Genomic DNA, 22,488 nt, shown 5'->3' with positions numbered 1-22,488 from the left:
TGCTTCAAACTTCATTTAGCCTTTAAAACTAGGAAAGTTTTGTTTGCTTAACACACAATTAAAAGCCTAGCAAAGCATCTAATTCTGCATTCATATAGCTTGTCTAAAAGCATAGAAAATTTTCCTTTCCCTCTCTGATTTCTCGTTATTTCAAAAGCTGATCATTTGCACTTTAAAACAAAAAACCCCAAAACAACACCACCACCACCCTAACCCTAACAAAACCAAACCAAAACCCAGCTGCATTTTCTGTCACTGGTCAAAGTTAAGAATTTCAATTTTTCAAAAGTCTTTGTTTCCTCATGTTCACTTTGTTAACAAAAAATAAGTTAATAGTAAGCCTTAGAAAAATAATTTGCACTAGAACTATCAATCGTGCAAGTGGTCACTCCTGCACCCAGAGACTGTCTCATGAAAGACAGGGAGGATCTATCAGTATGTCCAAGCTAACAACCATTTCTCAAGACCTTACTCAAAGAAGTATGTATTTTGATTTGCAGTGTTAACAAATTGCCTGGCAGGACCCCAAGTAAGACAGCACCATGGAGGTGGATTTGCCTGCACCTTTCCATAACAAGACACCTAAAAGCTGTAAGAGTATGTTAGTTCTAGAGCTAAGTTTTACTAGAACTAGAGTAATTATGTATTTATTTCACAGAAAAAAAAAAAATTAAAGTGAGGTAACAGAAATGAAAGGGTTTGTGAACAATCTCCCCAGTGCCCACTTTGTCCTTCCAGGGCAGGTCCTCTCCTTCAGGCTTGCTCTCAGCCTGGCAACTCAGTACTTTCTGGCTTGTAGAAAACACCACATAGCCTGCTTTGGTCCCAAGGGAAAAAAACTGCTTATGGGTCTATCCCTACCCATTTCACAGTCCTCTCTTCTACCACTCTGCTCCCGATAAGCACTTCCAAAGTCACAGCAAACCTCAGAACTACTTAAAACTCATCTTTTAACTTACTGAATAACCACAAAACTGTACTGCTGCCTTCCATCTTTCTTGCCTTCTTGAATCACTTGCTTGATTGAAAATTAGAATAGGAGACAGTTTTCCTTCTCTCCCTTCTTCCCTCCCTCATCCAATCCCACCAAGGACAATGTGTGTTAAAGTAGTCCCACACAGTTTGCCTCCTTCCTGGTGGGTTCTGTAGTTTCTCCTTGCTTCCTCCTGTGCATCCTTTTCAGTCACATAACTTGCCCCTTTATAAGCAAGGTTTCTGAAACGTGAGCTGACAAGAACAGGCATTTTCTTTCCCTCGTTCCCAACAGTTCCAGAAGTGAGACCTGTTTAATCATTTCTGGATGCAACTTCGGATGAACACTAGTTTTCTCAACACCCCAGTCCCACCCGCCCAGGGTACACTTGCCATCTACCACCATCCTCTGGAAGAGGCAACCTGCCTCCCTTTCAGTCCATCAGGTTTGGTTTGGATCGCATCTTGTGAGGATTCTCCCTGCAGAAGTGGCATACCAAAATACTGTCGAATATTGAGAGCATTTTCTCTGTTCCTCCTCTTCACAATTACAGATATAAACTCCTGTATGTCCTGTTAATGCAGAAGAAAGCCCTTCTCTTCCCCAGATCTCTCGAGTGTCTGACAGACTGAGTCTCCAAAGCCTCAAGATGACCCTTTTATCCCAAATGGCTATGTTTCTTTTGAGGAAAGGTAGATTTTTCTTCCCTGCCTCAGGTATCTTGACACTACTCCCAAGCACATCTCACTCTGTACTCATTATCTTATTTTGTTGCTTCTCATAGGGCAGACAGAAGAACTTTATCCACGATGGCAACTCAGAGTGTTAATCTGTCATTGTTCCAGACCAAATCTGGCGCATGACCAGTACCCCAGCGTTAGTCCTTTTAACCCACTGAGATGTTTCCAAAAACAGGGCATCCAGTTCTCAACAGGTGCTAATGCCTCCCATTTGCATTTGCCTTAGTCTCAGAACAGTATCACCCTGAGATTATTTCAAAGTTGTGTTGCAAGGCTGCTTCTACCTTGATTTAAATCCTACACCCTTCTAAAGACACCTCTCAATAAGATGACTTGTAGAGTCTTCACCTGTAGTAGGTGATGGAGCTACCGCATCTCTTCCCTATCCTCATCATCCCACAGCAAGTAAATACTTTCAAAGGCTGTAAGAGAGGTCTTGCTAGCTTTTTTCTTTTTTATGTATTTTGGAAACCTTTGTAAGATATATTTATGTTAAACATATTCATTTTAACACATACTCATCAGATACTCTGTTTCTGTGAGCAACCCCACCTGTGCATTGGCTTATCTTTGCTGCGTTCCTCCTGCTCAAGCTTCTTAATCCCAGTTCAGTCTCTGCCTAACTAGTGATCTGACTTGGTTCCTGGGCTCCCAAACTGTCTTGCTGCTCCCTATAGACAAAGGTCATGCAACAGAGCCATGAGATGAACCCAATGCCTGACTTTGATTTCTTTTAGGCTCTGTAACATTTGTCCCTCTCAGGTGCTACTAAGACCCCTGGAACAAGGAGCTCCACTAGCTGAGTTTTTGGGCAGCCTTTTGAAGAAAGAGAAGTCACGCTCCCTGCAGCTCTTTTCTAGACTTGACGGAATGTTTCTGTGCTACTGTCTTTTCAAAATATCAATAAAGTCTTCTGTCTCGGTCTTCAGAGGATGTAAGTCTTTGCTCACTTCCAGCTTCAGCCCCTGAGCCCAGGGCTGCCTTCAGATTCACGTCTTGTCTCTAACACCACCATTATGAGACCCTGAGTCACCAAGCGCTTGGAGGAGCTGCCTGCACTCTTCTTCTGAGCGAGCATCATACAAACACCAAAAGCACTGTAAACTCCAGAGCTTGGTGTCAATTGAAAAAATACATAAAACATAGAACTCTTGAACAGTAAAACTAAAAGCAAGATGAATAAAAGGCTTTTAAGTAACTCCCCTAGTCCACTGTGGTTTCGGCTTTTTTCAGGCTTGTTCTCAACCCATTAACAACCTCATTTTGCATAATCCCTATGCATCCCTGAAGGAAGTCTTTGTTTCTGTGTTTGAGCACTTAGTTTTCCCCTCCTCAGTCTCCCTTCCTGCTGCAGGCTCCTTTCCAACTAGTCTCTATCCCATCCTCTGAAAACCTGCCCCTCAAACATGCTCAGAAGCTCTCAGGGAACACAAAATCTCCCTCCTACCAGAGACTTGCACCTGATGGACAATACAGCAACCAGGACAGCATGACAGGCAACCTTCCTCCCATTGTAGTCAGCAAAGATGCAAGTAATTCAAACACCATTCATGATGCATCCTACTTCGGGGTTTTCAAAAAGGACCAAGGAAAGTCAGATTGCCAAAACCTTAATTAACAAGATCGAGTTCTTAATTCCCTTTTTCCTCTTTGGAAATCCCTTTGTGTCAGTAAGGTACGTTCAAGCTACAACCATGCTTCTTTGTGCAAAGTTCTCTGTTCTCTTCTTGGCTTCATCCACAGCTGAATTAATACGTTTGGAAAATTTAATGACCATTAATTTTAAAATTGTGGTTTCTCTAGTTACAATTTATTTTCTCTTTTAAAAAGTCTTCAAAATTTGCTATGCACAAAACTGATACAAAGCCACAACCACATTCCATAGTGAACTAGAAAGCTGGTGTTTTCTTGATAATTATACTTTTAGCATCTGAAGGAGGCACACAGACGGCTTTTACCAAGTACAAGACTTCCTTTTAAATTTATGTTTTGAATATTTTTAAAATACATATATTGTAGAACATATATACAATAGCAGAGAGGCACTGTAGTGAGACTGAGCCTCACTGCCCTCTTGGGAAAATAACGTTAAAGCCTCCCACTGACTCCAAAGGCAGTTGAGTAAGGTTCCAGAAACAATTCATCATTTGAGTCTTTCTAAAAAAAAAAAAACCACGAACAAAAACCACCAACACAAAAAGACCCCCCAAAAAGTCTATTTCAGCACTGTTTACTGATCATCCCTTCTTATATCCTTTATTTTCCACCTGAAAACAAGTTAAATGGTATTTTAGCAAGATGTGTCAAACCTGGAATCCTTTTTTGAGAAAGCTTGTCAATAATTTTATATGTTTTACTGTTTGAAATATAACAAGGGAAAAATAGCAGCTATCTTCTGAAAACTTTTATGGCTGGCAAGAATCCCATCTTTTCACAGAGATTTCTGAAGAAAGAACAAGACCCTATGATGTGAAGAAACTTATTTGCTCCTTACTGTGGTGGTATTTTAAGGTTTACTTTCAAGTGTTTGGTAAATAAAAAGGCACCTTTCTCTTAAATTATTCTGAAGGACAAACATCTAAATCAGACTGCAAAGCCTTCTTTAAACTATTCCACCTCCAGTGAAGATCATCACAACTTCACTATTTTACAGCTTTACCAGGCTAATACATATCTGCACAATGAGTACTGAAACAAAGATGAAAAAGAACAGAAGAGACCCCCTTTTCCGTCTTCAATAAAAACCTAAAGTTAGAGTTTTAAGTGAGAAATATGGGAATTTCCCCTATAAAAGTCACAGGTGGCCAGAAATTTTTCACCCAAGGAAGTTTAAGGTTCAACATAAAAAAATTATACAAAATAGATGTAAAAAGAATGATCAGGATAAGACACTTTGCCTGAGACATGACTGCTCAAGAACACACGCCAACCAGCAACTGTGTGAAGGGAAATGGCAAGACAGGTAACAAAGCTGGGAGGCTCAATCAAGTAGAAACAAAGACAACTGAAGAAGAGGTGCAGCAGTAGAACATCCTTAGGACAACTGTGGCTGGGCAGCTTCGAGGAGCTTCATTTAAGATAGCCCAAAATCAGATGGTCACTTTCAAGAAGTTTATGAGTTGAATGCACACTGGCAATCGGTCAGATCTCAAGTGAAGCAGTTTCTTCACTCCGCTTTAGTGGTGGCAACAGCTCTGATGAACTGGGCTGTTAGGAGCTCCTAAGTAAAAATGGAAGGATAGAGAACGGAGTCCTCTTGCAAAACAGGCCTCTACAACTCTGTTTACCAGTTCCTATGTGTAAAGTGAGATCTGTACCAGCTAGAACCTGTGAAGATGAACTCTTGATGAAATAATACACAATCAGATTATCCAAAACCAAATCCATCTCAAAAGAAGAGGGAATACTTCTTAGTCTTACGTAAACGTAGGTCTTGCACTATGCTGCCAGAAGAGATAGGGCATCAGCATGCTGAATAGTAAGAAACATTGACTATATGCTTATCTATTCAGCGCTGTTGCCTAAACAATACTGGAATGTTTCGGGAAGAAAATATAGCACAATTTTATATAACAACTTTCACAGTAGTAAGAGTCACTGGTAAACTTAAATGCAAGCAAAAAAACCAAAACCACAAAAAAAGTATTTTGACAGCACTAAGAATCAGTCAACCCTTTCAGCAGTATCTGGAAGAGGTTTTTTCTCCTTATATAGAGAACAACATCAGTATGTGATGCCCCAGAAGACTGGTACATACTCTGACTTTCTAGTTCATAGCTACACATGCATGCTCAGGGACAGACGTCACAGTGTTTTGTGGTGATAGCGTAGGTCTGGAGCCATTCCCTCGCCCAGACTGAATACTCTTGTATTGCTGGGCTTTACTTGCCTCTGGGATCACGCTCTTCAGAGCTCCACCTCTTTCCTTCTGTATCTCAGAAAACCGCACCCTTCCTCAAGACTAGAGAGGAAGACTAGACAACTAGCGTAATGTACATATCTCTCTCTCAGATCTGTAGAGGTTGATGATACTCTCCTCTTACTAAAAAGCATGATAGAGTATTCGAAACTTGAGAGCTGGCACAGAAATTGCCTACGAAATGCTCTCATAAGAGAGACAAACATTCAGTAGAGAGAAAACATTTTATGTACTGTGAAGTTTACCTGGTTTAGTGTTAGATATTGTTCAACAGCGAGGTCTTAAGACATCCCATTACTTAATAAATATCAATTTGTATCTTTAAGACTGAGTTTATTTTTTTTTAAGAGATGTTTACTAAACACAGTCCTCACATATTGGGAATTCCCACTTTCAACCTGCTAACACTGAGACTAATTGGCTTCATATAAGCCCTCTAGTAAAACAGTCCAAAGCCTTTTTCCCTTGAGTATTAGTCGCCAATTACTACAACATAGAGACTAAAAATATATCAACAAAATAAGCGTTAATACCTTGACAATACCTGCTTCTGAACAGCTTTTGGTACATCAAATAACCGCAGTTTTTATTCCAGTGTTCTGACCTACACCTGGTTGTGAAGCCGTGATGTTAACACCATGAGGACCAACCCACAGACGCAGAGACATGCTGCTGGCTGCAGAGCAACACGAGCCACTGTCATAACATGATTATTTCTGGTAGAAAACGGTGAAGAACCAACAGCTGACAGTAACTCCACGGTTTCACCATCTGCTGTCAGGACAGCCACCTTCACCCATTTCTCATCCCTGACTGTTCATTCCCATCCCTGTTCCACCTCCTCGTTTGTAGCAGCACCCTTCATGCAGCTGTGCTATGACCTAGATATCTTGGTACTGACCCTGGACAAATCTGATTTTGCTGTTGTTGTTGCTGGTTCTGCAATGGGTTCACTGTACAGCTGTAGAAAGATCGGGCCAGGACCAGGGGCCAGTGCTCTGGCCGCGCCAGCTGGCATCAAAGCAGGAACAAGCAACTGGGGAAGCTGACTGCTTCTTTCAGCAGCTCTGCCGGTTTATGCCAGCTTAAAATTCCCATGAAACTATGGAAAACTAGAAACTAGACATATTCAAGTTAGAAACGCAGTAAAACACAACGAAAAAGAAGAAAGCAGTACAGACTGTTTAACTAATAGAACAAATTAATAAGAGAGATGTTGAAATCTTGATTTCTAAGTAACTTCAAAATAAGACAGCATGCCTTTCTGAAAAAGATTTTCAACAAATGCCTGTTAATTTTTCAGTCAAACATGAGCTACTGCGCTCAAAACAGGGAGTAACAGTTACGCATAATGACCTGCAATACCCTAAATGTCAGACCAAATTATCTAACGGTTCCTTCTGCCTTGTATCTTTGAAACGTATATATATTTTAGTTCTCTCCCTGGTTGTGTCAGATCAGCATGCTTTAACAGTTGGAAGCAACAGAGTCAAATTTAATGATATCCATGTTTGGAACACATCCAGGGGTTGAATCCGATTTCTTCATGTAGAAACAAGAAGCTCTAACATTTGATCTGGAATTCGTACCTCGTTAGAAGGGAAGCAGCAGAAGTCTCACTTGTTCCTGCTACCAAGCTGGCGGCGATGGAGAAGGAGCCATGCTGTGCTAGAACTGGTTACCGACCTTGTCAAAACTCTCAGCTGTGAACGCGGTGAATGATAATTTTGCCTGCCACAAGCAGGCAGCTTCAGTGAGTAGGAATCTTCATGTTCAGAAGCACTAAGTAGGAGGGTCAAATTAGAAATCTTGGCTTTCAGCATCTTTCTTCATGCTTCAGTATGTTATGGGTGAAGGAAGATGCTTTCTCTCTGCTTCAGTAACTGTACAGTATTTTATCCTTTGCAAGAAAAAAAAAAAATCTATAAATTTACAAGACGTGTAGCAGTTACGAAATGCTGCCAAGTGCTGAGTGACTAAGATGAGCTCATTTAACACAATTTTGAAATAAATGTATTGTTTTATATATCTAAGCCTATACATTTTGCAAGGCAATGAAAGAAGGAAGTGGAAGAGATGATACGGTGCATGGCCTGAAGAGTGTGGCCTGCTGCCAGTGCCCACACATACTTAATTCTCTTTTTTTCAGCCTCTGGCATATACACAAACCCCCTGGAAAAAAACAGTCCACTCAGGGCAAGCAGGAGCATTTTTCTAGTGCTGCCAACTTCTGCCAAAATTCTATTTTCTATTTTAAAATAAAGATTACGCTCGTTTAACCACAAGATAGCTAACTTACGTAGCAGCATCTGTCAGAGAAGTAGAAATGGAGCAAGCAGGTACAGGGCAGGGAATCAGGATTCTTTTAAAGTCTCTCCTGCTTTCTGCGTGACTGGTGCCTTTCAGCAAAGTGGAATTAATCAACACCACTGGCAAATCACACTTTTAAATCCAACATGCAGAGACAGAATATGGATTGGAGAAGTGTGGTCGGGTAGCGGGGTGAACAGTCATCAATATACAGGACGTGAAAGAAGTGCTGGGAGATACAAGATCATCACTTATCACACCTAACTGCTGTTTGGCATTACATACCTTGAAAGCCAACTGTAAGCACGTACTGTAAATGAAGACACCGCACAGAAACATCTTAACCATCAGGAGTCTTTAAAGTCCTATTACGCTGTCTACAAATTCACATCCTCTGTTGTAGGTTTGCTCTTTTAAGTGGCTCAGTTGTGGGACTTCAGACACAAGCTCCTCAGCGGAATGAACTGCCTATGGCTTACACTGGAGATAAACCAGTACAGCACCAAAATCCAATGCTACGCTAGACTCCTTATCCTATTGTTTTTATTGTTCAATAACATTAACTAGGTTTCACAAAGAAAAATTATTTCTATGTTGTTTCTAATAATCCAAAACAAGAAAAGACATTTCACTCTTAGAAAATGGATACCTGAAATTATCAACCTCCAGTAAAGGTACAGAAAATACTAAGAGACACCAGCAACCAAAGGATGACAGAAGAATAATTTTTCTACTGTTTAGTTCCAACACTGATTGCCAGACAGTTTAAGAACGAGCTTGAGCTAGCTAGGGGACAAGTGGCAGTCTACTCATGTAACAGGCAATTCAGCAAGGGCTAATTTGTTAGGCTGAGAAACAGGACAAATTAAACCCTTTTCAGCTTCAGCTGATTTGGTTGTATCATCAACACAAGCTAGAACTAGCTTAGGAATCAAAGCAGAGTGCTGCAGACACTGCTGTCGCTGCCAAGTAAGCATATAAAAGAGGACAGAGGCATAAATCAACTTAAATCCAGTAGGGAACTATGTAGGTACTAATCACATAGTTTATCCCTGAACATAAATATTTAAGTAAGAAATTTTTGTAAATGGACATGTTTTAAAAATCAGAAAATTCCTCTTCTGATTTAAAAGCCAGACACGAGTGGTTCACTGTAAAAGGATTCCTGTTTGATCAATGCTGACAACATACTGATGGTACAGGAATTCTGAACCACATCTGTCCCTGCACTACCCTGTTTATGGTCCAAGTAATGCAAAGGTCAAGAATGAATGTACCCAGGAAACAAAAGACACCCACTCTTATGCATTAGAGTAACATGTTTACTCGATTAGTCATAAAGACATTAATTTGCCCCCTTGAATGACTGAAAATACCTTACATTACTTCAGTCTTCTCTTTGCTACACAATAATTACAGGCCTGAATCAGTTCCACAGGAGAAGCTCATTTCTAACCCCAACTAAGGCATGAGTATTGTAAGATCTACTCATGGAAAAATAAGGAATTACACTGAGTTAAATAAAATTGTTATTAGTAGTAGCTGCAAGCTCACAGAAATTTACTAGTTAAAGCAAAAACTATCAGCATTTTAAAAAATTTCTAGAAATTCTATGCAAAACCACCTGATTTGAAACAAATCACGCCTGTGTGTAAGCACCGAAATAAACTGTACTCAACGATCACATGGGTATTAAACCAACCCAATTTTCCTTTACGTAAGTTGCCAAGAGAACGCTCTTTCTTTTCACCCTTTGTGATTTCCAGAAAAAATGTCTTCAAAAAACTGTCTCTGCTAGAATTGGGAGAGTCTGAAGTGTGACTGGTAATTTACAATCAGCAAAGCACATTTTTTTAATCCCTAAAATTTAGGGATAAAAATATTTTTAAATGGAAGGACAGAAATTTAAAAAAAAAAAAAAAAATCAAAAAGTCACAGTAGTCATGACAACCCCATTCCGTTTCCTTCTGCTCACCCATGTCATCAATATGATACCTAAAATAGTCCACGGTAATTAAACTATCGGCAAAAGACATCTACTTGTGCAGAAAATAATTCTAAAAGAATAAACACCAATAACCAAGGAGAAATATCAGCATGTGTCAGAGATGAACCACGCAGTGAAGAGGCACTCGCTTCTTGGGAACAACTGAAGCAGACCCTCTGCACAAGTCCCACCATCAAACCAGCAGAACTACTGATTCTGCTGTGAAAAGATGCGGCAAATCACATCTTGCGCTGTATAGCTGCATGAACACCTCTCAACCGTCTAGCAGAGGTCTTGGGAGTCTAGGGAGGTCCCCGCTGACTGGAAGCTAGCCAACGTTATTCCAATTTACAAGAAGGGTATGAGGGAAGACCCAGGAAACTACAGACTTGTTAGTCTAACCTCAGTTCCTGGAAGAATTACGGAGAAGACAGTACTGGGTGCCACTGAAAGGCATTTAAAGAACAATGCAATCATCAGGCACAGTCAACACGGGTTCACCAAGGGAATGTCCAAACTGATTTGATATCCTTCTGTGATAAGGTCACCCACCTACTGGATGAAGGGAAGGCAGTGGATGCAGTTTTTCTGGATTTTAGTAAGGCTTTTGATACTGTCCCCGACAGCATCCTTCTGGACAAGTTGTCCAACTGTGGGAAGAGCGGGTTTACGGTGCACTGGGTGAAGAACTGGGCTCAAAGGGCTGCAGTGAACGGGGCTTCACCTGGCTGGCAACTGGTCACCAGTGGTGTTCCTCAGGGTTCAATCCTGGGACCAGTCCTGTTCAACATATTTATCAACGATCTGGATGCAGGAGTTGAATGCACCATTAACATGTGTGCTAACGATACCAAACTGGGAGGCGCCGCTGATCCCCTTGAGGGATAGGAGGCCTTGCAGAAGGATCTAGATAGATTGAAGCACTGGGCTATGATTAATGTGATGAAATTTAGCAAGACCAAACACCAGATTCTGCACCCGGGACAGAGTAACGCCGGACACAAGTATAGATTGGGAGAGGAGTGGCTGGAGAGCAGCTCTACAGCAAGGGATCTGGGGTGCTGGTTGGCAGCAGGCTCAATAGGAGTCAGCAGTGTGCCCTGGCAGCCGAGAGGGCAAACCGCATCCTGGGGTGCATCAAACACAGCATGACCAGCCGGTCAAGCGAGGATATTGTCCTGCTGTATTCAGCATTGGTGCGGCCTCACCTGGAGTGTGTGTGCAGTTCTGGGTCCCACAATTTAAGAAGGATGTGAAGGTCCTTGAATGCGTCCAGAGGAGGGCAACAAACCTGATGACAGGGCTGGAAGGAATGTCCTATGAGGAGCAGCTAAGGACTTTGGGCCTGTCTAGTTTGGAGAAAAGGAGGCTGAAGGGCAACCTCATCGCTCTCTACAGCTTCCTGGGGAGGGGATGTGGAGAGGGAGGTGCTGATCTCTTCTCCCTGGTATCCAGTGATAGGACACCTGGGAATGGTTCAAGCTGCGCCAGGCAGGGTTTAGACTGGACATTAGGAAGCATTTCTTCACCGAGAAGGTGGTCAAACACTGGAATAAGCTTCCTAGAGAGGTGGTCGATGCCCCATGCCTGGCAGTGTTTAAGAGGCATTTGGGCGATGCCCTTAACAACATCTACACCAAGGTGCAAGCACTAAGTGGGAAAGATCCTACCTAATCATTTCAGCAGGGCACTTACAGATTTTACAGGAAGGTTTAGATGCACCCTAATTTTACCAATATGACTCAATTGTAATTTTTTTCCCCATTATTTCAACAGCAGGCAGCATTTTCAGAGATGGCAAAGTCATTTGGGAACATCAGAACACAGCCCTGTAATTCACCACCTCCTTAATCAATCCATACGAGTATTTTAAGACTAGCAGTCAACTGCATTGCAGAGTTTGATTACAAGAACAGAACAAAAAACTTATCATCTTTGGGATTTTAATGGCAGAGTGACCAAGGTAGCGCTGTGCTATTATGTATTTAGAGTTTATTATTCTAGCGCAGTACATTCCCCTGTAACTGCTCAATTCATACAAGCCAAGAAAGATTAGAGATCAACACACATGAAAAAAAAGGGAAAGTGCAATATTAATAATTCTCCATTCTGCCTGCAAAAGCTTATTTTGGCATACATTGATTTATTCTGGAAGACAAAAGACCCTGGATTCTACAGATTTCTGCAGGAAAACACCACAGCACACCTGTATAAATCCAGATTTCTTACAAAGCACAGTAATCGAGTCACACAATACTGGGACTGGGATTTACCTCGCTTGACTTCTACAACGTAGGTGTCCACATCTAAACCAGCTGTCTAGGTACCCACTGTAGGTAAAGGAGAACTAGTTAAAATAGTGAAGCCTTTAGTATGGTTCATTTCACTAAATCCAGTCTCTCCACAAGAAAATGAGGAATTCCATCCTAAACTTCTTAAGGTAGCCCTCCACTGACAGTAAGCGAGTCTAGAGTGACACAGCCATTCACCTATACTGCTGTTCCTGGAGGGATTGATCTCGTTGGTAACTATAGGCTTCTCCTAGGCAAGTTCAAGGCATGCTCTTGTCCAAAACATGAAAATCTTGGCAAAAGGAAGATTTGATTTGTACTTCTGGTATCGAAAATGACAGACACAAGCCCAGAATATTAAAGACATGCTGACCCCATGGTCATCAGCCAAGGAAATGACACCGAGGACAAAGACGTTCTGCCTTCCTAGTCTGACCACAACCTCTCTCTGTTGAAGAGATGGTATTTCATCATTCCATGAGAGAAGTGAACCATCACATCTGATTTTATTTCCTGAAACTGCTGAGTCTTTTATACCTAACCAGGAAACAATAGATAGGCAAGAACCTTAGACAGAAGAAAGAAATAATGAAATGCACGTATAAAAGTACAATTTCTCTTATGCACAATATACAGCAGTTTGCCTCATTTAATCTTTACATCCGTGACAGCTCAGTGACCTACGACCAGCGAAATTGTACAGACAGTGTAATGGGATATCAGGGGTTCAAAACCAAGCTATCTGTGACCTCTCATACTACAACACAGGTGGCGGGGGGGGTGGGGGTGGGGGTGTCAGCCTAAAGCATTCTGAAATTATAAAGGCCTGTCTTTACAAATAGGGAGTTATATTCTAGATCAATCTAGTCCAAAATTTTACCTCCTCAGATAATTTTCTGACCTTTTTATATTTTCTTCTTATATTTAGACTATATTGTTACCCATGTAACACAATGTGCAAGATTAAAACACCTAATACTACTCTTGTAAATATTTTACTACTCATGATCAGTTTCCAAAGATATTACTCAGCTTTTGGTTAAAAAAAACCCCAAAACCCACACACGCAGTCAAAGCAGTGCTTTTTACTCAGAAAACCCCACATGTAAATCAATCCCAAAATTTTCTTAACCAAACAAATATGAAAAATTACTGAATATTTGAAACATGAAGATACAGAAAAGATCCTGTGCTGTTTTAACATGCACTTCACTGACTTTGATCTGGTGTCAGCGAGGGGTTTGACTTCTTAAGTATGCACTATCAAGTCTGATCACTGCAGTCCCTTCAAAACTTCCTAGCTTATCATTCCTGTCAGTGACTCAACTGCTTCTCAAGTACTCCGCAGAAGAGAAAAATACCCTGAACAATACCAGGAATAACATCCTTCCTTTCCTGTTCAGGTCCATTTATGTCAGTCACCTTCCTCTTCCAAGAAATTTCAAGACATCTTTTGAAATATGGAGACATAATTCCATTAAAACTAATCAGTACTGTGGTTAGAAGCAAGCTGTGCAAGCTTCACCCTTAGCAGCCAACAGCTCTGAGATAACTGATAAGAAATGGAGTTTGAAAACTCTCTCTGTTCATCAATTTGCACTGTTTCTGTTGGAAAAAAACACTCGACCAACCTACGTACACGGAACAGACTCCAGCCCCCATTTCTACACATGCATTTATTCTATTGATTTCTACACAAGCATTCTATTTACAATATACAGGGATGAATACTCTGGTCTTTCCTTTGTTCTCCCTCTCTTTTCTGCCACTCTCTGTTTCAATTTAAAATTGAGGAATATGTCAAGACTGTTATCAAATTCAAGAAACTAATACCAGCTAATGGAAATTAACAGAAACAAATGAAAGCTCTGGAAATGGCTTCTAGAGATAATGACTGCCAAATGTCTACAGACACACTCGCATTCTTTTCCACTGTGTGGTTAAAAGCTGTTAAGATGGATCACATGAATAGATAGGAAAGCCTTCTTTAATCCCATATTGGTTCAATTACCTTTCATCTTAAATAAACCAACTACACTGAACTACAGCATCTAACATTTCCCGTAAGACACTTAAAAACTAAGTATAAAAACACTCTTCTGCAACCCAAGGTGCTCTATGCAACTTCTGAACCCTGGATCTCTACCAAAACTGAACATCAGATTGATTCAGGTAAAGCTTGTGTCCTAGAGCAGAACATTAATTTCTTTGCTCCAGCTCTCAGAACTATTTACATGTCTACATAGACATGACAGACACCGTTTGGTGTTGAAATTGCTTTCCTGTTGTAACAAACCTTTTTGGTCAAAGCAAAAGATTATGTTCTAACGTTGACAACAACACAACATACAGTTAACTGCCATTCCCAAACTCATCCATTATCCCAGTATTGCTACCACTTGTGGCACTTAAAATCAGAAAATCCATTTAGCAACGAAAACCTTTTTTAGTTAAAAAAACTAAGCGGGGGGAGGGGGGGAAGACAAAGAGAGGCTTTAATGTAAAGTACGAGGGCAAAAAATTATCAACTATGAGTACAGCAATATGAAGATAGATTTCCTTCTGGAAAAAAGCTAAAGTAACCCTTCAATTTTTTGTTTGTTATGATTGTAAACTAGATTGTAGGATTTCTGCTTTATCCTTAGAATCTTTGAAAGAGATAAACGCAGACTATTTCTTAAATTTTGTTAGAATTACACAGAACTGGTTTCTCACTTTTAGGGTTATACTAGCAGAAATTGGCAATAAGAGAAGCTACATCAAATTCTACATCACTCTACAATACCATGATCTGATTCTGTTTGCCTTTACCACGTAAATGATGCTAACTTTGGCAATACACTGCTGCAAAGACAGTGTTTTCCATCAGAGCTGACAGAGTTCTGTAGTTCTACACCAAGGCAAACGAGTACCAAATCTGACTCCTCACTGAAATGACAGCATAAAAATCCTTCTTTTTGTGGAGACAGAGAAAGCCTGCCTTTTTTTTTTTTTGTCTTCTGATTAGAGAAGAATGAATGTTTCATCCTCAGTATATTCTGGAAATAAACCTGTAACTACTTCGGAGAAGCAGTTCAGTTTTGGCAACCAGCTGAGAAAAGCTGATATATAATGACCCTCCATTTCAGCACGTCTAAACTTCCTCAGCCCATGCCTCCTTTCAACCAAGAATCCTTTCCTCCAGTTCATATTATATGCCTCCGAAGCTGAAGGAAGAAGGCTGCTTCGTACTTGATTTGCTCTTTGTAACACCTCATAGGCTGCAAAATGCAAGTCTAGCAAATCTGTTGTAATGGAGTCTAAACGCTGCAAAAATTAGGATTTCACGTATGACTACGCTCCTAGTGGTAAATGCATACAGTATCCTAACGTGCTACGCTACAGATACCACCGCTCACTGCCATCTGTACTGCTTCCTTGGAAAGTGTCTGCCCATCAGATGGTTGCCTGCTTTAACCTCCTGCCTTCCTCCATCTTCCCCTGCCCTGATCGTTCTTCCAAGGCTGTACCAGCTGTCAATCTGCGAGTCTCACAGCTGAATTTATGAGACATTATTTAATTTGATTTTACTCACAAAACAAGATCTCAGTATTGATCTGTTTTGGTAACTCTCTCAAAATCTGAATCGTTATCTTAATGTGACGCCTTGAATGACTTCCAAAAGACTCACTTTCAGTTAAAGGTTAAAAATTTCTATGTTGTTAAACAAAAACCTAATCAAATAAATTCGTATAGTTCAGTATAATGTAGCAAGCAATTTTCTAATTTAAAGGGTCTGAATAATCAAAAAATTACTTCACTACCAACGCAGTGCTGCCTTTTGAGAACACTGCAAGTATTCTGTGATACTACAACTACCCTCTGTGTTAATACTCTGATAGTACCACCAGTCATTCTCTAGTATGAACAAGAACTATACTTCAGCATTTATTCATTCCGAAAGCAGCTCATCTCATTCCGTTAGTCCAGTGCAACTCTTCGGTACACAGCATTTCATCCAGCTTTTGGGAAGGAAAAAAAAAGAAAAAAAAGAAAAAACCCAACAAAAAACAACCCTCATTTTGAACATTCTGCAATTAACAGTAAGCGTTGCAGTCTCATCCTCATTCTCCCCATTAAAGTAAAAAGGATCGTAGTCTTTTCTCTGGTAATAATAGCAGGCCTTATCTTTACCTTCCATGCTCAAAACTTTTCAAAATCGTAACTAGATCATTTACAAAAACAGTGCAGACCTCTAATGACATAACAAGTAGTATTATACAGTGTTTCCGCTCATACTTCAAACATTGTTTACAGTATTCTAGGCTATTTTTAGGATGAGTGATTAGTAGGTCTTTTAAAAAAAAAAATCATAAAGACAGTCTGAGAAGCCTCAATCATTAGAACTTACGTAGCAAAAAAAAGAACTTTAAGTACTTTACTGAGTCAGGTCCTACTCCAGACTTCCAGAAAATTCTGCAAAATACAGGAAAATCTCTGCAAAGTCCCTAGCAGCAACGCTTCAGGAAAAAAAGGTTGCCTTGACAAACTTGTAGTTCAACTCAAATTCTGAGGAATTAAATGATCCAGGGGGCTAAAGCCCGAGATCTGCAGAATTCCCAGTCTTGTCCAGAGAGTCAGCACATACACTCGACTGACAGAGTCTGGAACCAGGCTGGGTCCTCCTTTTTCAACACTAAGGGCCTCATGCAGAACACCTAAGTTTTTGTTACAAAGCAGAGGCTGATTCCCATGAAAAATAATAAAGTCAACTGAACTGAGAGAATACAGATGGATGGACAGGAACTATAGCCTGGAAGAAAATTAAAAAGGTTTTGCTGTAAGGATGAAAGCAACACAGCGAGTACCAGCAAATGTGTGAAAAATTAAACTGTTAGACACAGGTAATGAGGGGAAGGTGAACAAGTGTGTTCAAACACAGAAATTTCAATAAAGCATCTATGCAACAATTCCAGACCGTAAGTTTTATCAAAGGGAGATTCAGTGGTTTGTTGTTCAGTCTAACAAAATGAAAAGACAGAAACAAGCTTCAGTATTGAGGAAAATGTCTCCCAGTGAAGTAAGTTTATGAACCTACAGATGTAAAACCATATTAATTTCACAAATAATATATTTTATTAAGATGTCATTCAATCTTCCCCAGCTCTACCAGGGCAAAACAATTACTAAGTTTGCAAGAATCACTTAAAACTGGGTTGTGCTTTGTTTTGTAGTCTCGGGGATCATTACTCTGGAAGAGTCGGGTGATGCATTTTCACTTTTACGCAACACAGCAACTCTTACAGAAGTTGCAATGAATTTTACACACTGGAAGCCTATAAGGTTATATTCTATACAACAGTAACACATCACACATTAATAATCTGTGTCTTAGTTTCTCTTTCTCTCCATCTGGTGTTGTTTTCATGCATCCTTCACTAACTTTAAATTTGAAACCATTTTTCATTCTCTCATGTCATTTTATTTAAAGCATATGCTTCAGTTATCATCTTCGTCTGCATGTGTGATATCAATAATGATTCTATACAGAAAGAGTCAGATTCTGAAATCTTTATTAGGTAACAGCTTGCCTCAGCAACATGGGCAGTCTACAAACTATTTAAATCAATTAGACTAATTTCCATATTACTCAACCCGATACAGACACTGTAGATCAGAATCTAAGTAAACACATATAGACAACTAGAGGAAAAGCTATTTGCAAACACTGTTAAAAGATCACGAACAGATTAAACATGAATCAAGATGACAGCAAATGCCATATCAAATCCCAGCCAGTGACCCATCTTACAGTGTCCTGCCCAGCAGAAGCCACCATGAACATTTCAGAAAAAGGTGTAAGGAATTCCTGCAAATTTACAATTTACAAAATTGTAAAATGAAACGATAAAAAAAAAAAGGTATTACTACTTCTACCTAAATATCATCTATTACTGGCTGGCGTACACCCTCGAGAATAAGCGCTCTTCTGATTCACTGACAAAGTAATCACCGTGAGATTTCCAAATGTTATCATACTCATTTTTAGTCCATTACACAACTCTTTTTTAATTTCAAGTAAAATAAAATATCTTAATTAACACATTATTATATGGCAACCTTTCAACACACAATTTTCTAGTATCAAACCGGTTAATACAAAAAAGGTAAACAATTAGTTCCTTAATATCGTGGTCTATGTGTCCTCCTAGTGATAACTATCTGAAACTGCAGTGATACGCTGTTAAGAGCTCCTCTTCTTTGTTTAACTCTTTATTTACTCCATTTTACTTTTATTTAGGGAAATTGTAGCTGTCAAGCCATACACTGCTCAGCTTTACTCATGTAAATAAAACCTCCACAAGCTCAACATTAGGTATGCAGTTGGGAATATAACGAAGATATAAAGATAGCTGGTAACTATTGCACACCAAATGTAAAACCAGTAAAGCAATTTAACATTTCAGAACAGCATACAAAGGCTAAATAGCCTTTTGCAAAGTACTTCAAGGTTTAGGTTTTTAAGCAACATAGAAAACTAGCGAACAGATTCCAGCACAATTTTCAGCTAAGTCTATGTGCCAGAGTTTCACCCAAAGACGAGATATTTTAAGTATGAATAAACACGCAGTGTTCTTACAATGCGGTAATTACCTAAGATCTGTGGACTTCAACCCCAAGTCCATTTCTACAAAGCAGCTGTACTACAACTCTGTAGTCCAAAGGCTTTAGGTCACTTAATCTAAATCCTTTTCTTTTACAGGTTATTGCAGTTCATCTTCACGCTCCTTCAGAAGAACTTCACCTGATTTTTTTTCCCCACCTGTCAGGTGACTAGACCATGCACCAGACAGAGAACTGGTAAAAACTCATTCAATGAGATATTCCCAGATTATCTCAGGTGAACAACAATACCAAGCTACAGAGGAATGCAAAAGTCATCGAGGGCTCTACCAGACTGAACTGAAGAAGTCCACCTGGACCTCAAATCCCACAATCAGTACGACTTTTCAGCATAAGTACTTCCCTTAAGTACTTGTCTTAGTAGCTACAATTCTTAACACCCTGCTAAAGGCAATGCAAGCTACTATATTCTCCAAGACCCGCGATAAAAGGAAATACACAGAGAGCTGTAATTGTATGTATAATGTAGTGCCATGACAAGCTACCTAGCTACCTCTAAACACGAGGCTCAGATACCAGAAGCACAGTGTTCAGTTTAACGCAGTATCTCAGGATCCTCAGACATGCACTATGAACATCAATCAGAAAGTGAAGCATTATACCAAAAAGTGCTATTAAGTTTAGGGTTTTTTTCCCCCCCTAAAGTCCCAAAGCTGCCAGTGCTTTAAAGTGGTAACTTGTTATCAGTTATTAGTGTTTCAGAACTAACGGATCGAAGCACACATAGTTAAAACAAAAATCACATGGTGATAGTCATGGCAACGCAGCAATTGCATTATGGTACTGGGACAAGTACATCAATGCCTCATATTAAGACACATGAGCTGAACCTGCTACTGTAAAGTTAGAGCCTGATCCCAAACACACGCCCACTCCCACAGTTCCCAGCAACTTTAGTACGCAGTCTTTATTTTCAGATTCATAAGAAGAGGCAAATTTTTAAATAACGAACACCAGAAGTAAGAACACAGTGATGAGGATGTTGGTTCCACAGACACAAGTTTGAAACACAGACAAGAAAAATGAGGAAAAAAATAGTATCAACAGAACAGTGAACACAGGCATCTCAAGTAAGTTTAACACCTGTACTCTTCATACAGAGCTGATAAAAGCCACAAAGCTGAGGTCTGAACTGTAGTTTTAGAAATCTGCAAACTGATTCCTGTATGGGCGGAAGAGGTTTGAGACATGTAAGGGTTATGACAGACAAGCTGTTGACAAATGCTAATTACCAATAAAATCACCATGGAAATTTATAGGAATGTTGCCAACTATAGGTTGACAGGCAGCATGTCTTTCTGGAGATAGAATGAGTTTATAGCTGTTATAAAACAGCACGCTGACTGGCTAAAACCATGTTATTATAAAGTGCTTGTAAATTTAAGAACTATCTGTATTTTTAAGAATTTCCCATTGTTATTATTTCTGTGAAGTCTATCAAGTTTCAATGTATCTTCCATGGTCATCAAACAAAATAAACTCATTCATTTCAAATCAGGTTATTATTAACCCCAAATATTCATGTCTATCTTCGACCTTCAAATTGACACGATGTTCAAACGCTCATTTTCACAGCAGAAGCTCTGTCTCTTCATATATTGCAAAAACTTAGATAATTTATAAATCAAAGCACTCCTTTACAAAGCTGTTCTAATTAGTCTTTACTCTGCTAGCCTAGATATTAGCCTTAACTAGTATTTTAGCCAATGAATATGAAAAAAAAGCAAACCAAAAAACTCAACCCAAAAAGTTCATCCACACATTTTAGGATTACACTGTTATTTAAAAGATACATACTTTTTTCAGCTATTTCAGTTCATCCAATTGGTTAAAAAAAAACACACAAAAAACCCACCGAACAGCCATAACTCCCTTAGAATTCTAATTTTTCCTTCAGACATGCTCTTCATCTTTCCTACTTCCCACACACACTGACCTGCCACAGTTTAATTAATTTATATTGCTCTATTATGACTGTATTTCTGCATTTTAAAGAACACATTTTGGCTGAAATAATCTCTTTTACATTATAAATAATGATGTTATACAATCCAAAAATATGTTCTATGTTAATCAAATGAGTAATAAAGTATGGCCGCTTGTTTCCTTTTTCACACACACATATAAGCTTGTTTCTCTTTACTGCCAAATCCTTGATGTCTTACAAAATTTGATGGCTACTTCTAAAACCTACAAGTTTAGAAGCCACTGACAGCATGAAAACTTTGCATTCAAAAAACCCAAAAAATTAATTTTAACAAGCTCTGCAAGAAACTAATTGCCTTTCACATATTTGGAACTCAACAGGAAAATAAGAACACAAAGTAGTTTTGCTGATGCTGGTTTTACCTCATTATTTTAAACATAATCGGATCATTTGTCAATGTATGACTCGCAGTTTACTAAAGCTTGAGACTGTCAATACTTTCTACGTGTCACAGTTGTTTCCACGCTACCACTGACTGCACTGGGTTTTGTGAACTACATTTCTCTGTGGTACCTTCTCCAATGCAGCTTGTGCCCTCTGCAGCATTACCCTCCATCACAGGTATCACTATTCTGCAGTGGTATATAACCTCTGGAGTAGAAACAAAAGTAAGGTGGACAGTCAGAAGCAAGAGAAAACAAAACACAGCTGAGTTTTTCTAAGAAATACATTTTTAGATTTACCATGTAAAACAAGGTTTTCAGGAAGTGGCTCATACCGGAACCCAATGACCTCACAGCTTCTTATAAATACCACACAATTACAAAATGAAAGAGAGCAATATTTCTTGCTACCACTTTCTTTTAACGTTCACATGTTGTCAACTATTAACTCAATGCTTCCCAGTCATGAAAACCAAACTCTAGACGAAAGGAATAGAGTTTTTAGGAGGTTTAAAATACACGTTGATGCAACACCTGTGCCATTCCAAGCAGTGAAGCACCATTAAATCTCTGTAGTATCACAACCCTTCAAGTGTTTTGTTTTTTTGGGTTTTGTTCCCCCCCCCCCTCCATCTTAAGTCTACTGTGCAACGCCCTAACAGGCAGATGATTAGTCACCCCTCACATCTAAGCCAATCTTCAAAAAACCTTGTACTCTCTAACAACTGTCCCCCACCCCTTTCCTTCTACGTCCAAAACTACTTGTCACTACTTCTTGTCTGCCTGGTCACCACTGTTACAACTCTTCTTACAAAACGTGTTTTTTCTTGTACAGCTTAAATGAGATTTTTCTATGTAGATTCCTATCAAGCACCTTACCAAAGGCAGGGGAAACACTGACTTTTGAAAAAGCAGGTCTTACCAGAGAAGGTGTCAGATTACTCCAGCATAATTTACTTTTGATAAGCTAATTGTATTTTGTTTTCTTTATCATGTACTCCATGTCTCACTCTCTTCTAACATTTCACAAGTCTACTGAAGCCATAGTAAGAGTATGTATCTGTCCAAGTCTTTTTCAGAGCTTATCAGCTCACCTGGACTTCTGCGCTTTAGTATCATTCACTTTTACATCTGCCTCAGTTTCTAAACTGTCATGTCCATTAATCATCCTGCCTTTTCCCCACATCCTTACAAAGGACTGAACCAAACGTTAAAATGCTATCACCTGCAACGAC

At 39.5% G+C, this 22,488-nt stretch overlaps 1 protein-coding gene across 2 annotated transcripts in view; it reads right to left on the bottom strand.

The window, feature by feature from the left end:
- Positions 1 to 21,433, bottom strand: part of LOC143164689 (endonuclease domain-containing 1 protein-like) — a 172,803-nt gene extending 151,370 nt beyond the window's left edge. For both annotated transcript variants that reach the window (XM_076347643.1, XM_076347706.1), the window contains exon 1: positions 21,384 to 21,433. The gene's annotated coding sequence lies outside the window, so the exon portion shown is untranslated. The remainder of the gene's footprint in view (positions 1 to 21,383) is intronic.
- Positions 21,434 to 22,488: the final 1,055 nt, after the last annotated feature.

The sequence above is a fragment of the Aptenodytes patagonicus genome, chromosome 1, assembly GCF_965638725.1.
Source record: "Aptenodytes patagonicus chromosome 1, bAptPat1.pri.cur, whole genome shotgun sequence".
Classification (NCBI taxonomy): Eukaryota; Metazoa; Chordata; class Aves; order Sphenisciformes; family Spheniscidae; genus Aptenodytes; species Aptenodytes patagonicus.
This window is presented reverse-complemented; position numbering and strand designations above follow the sequence as displayed.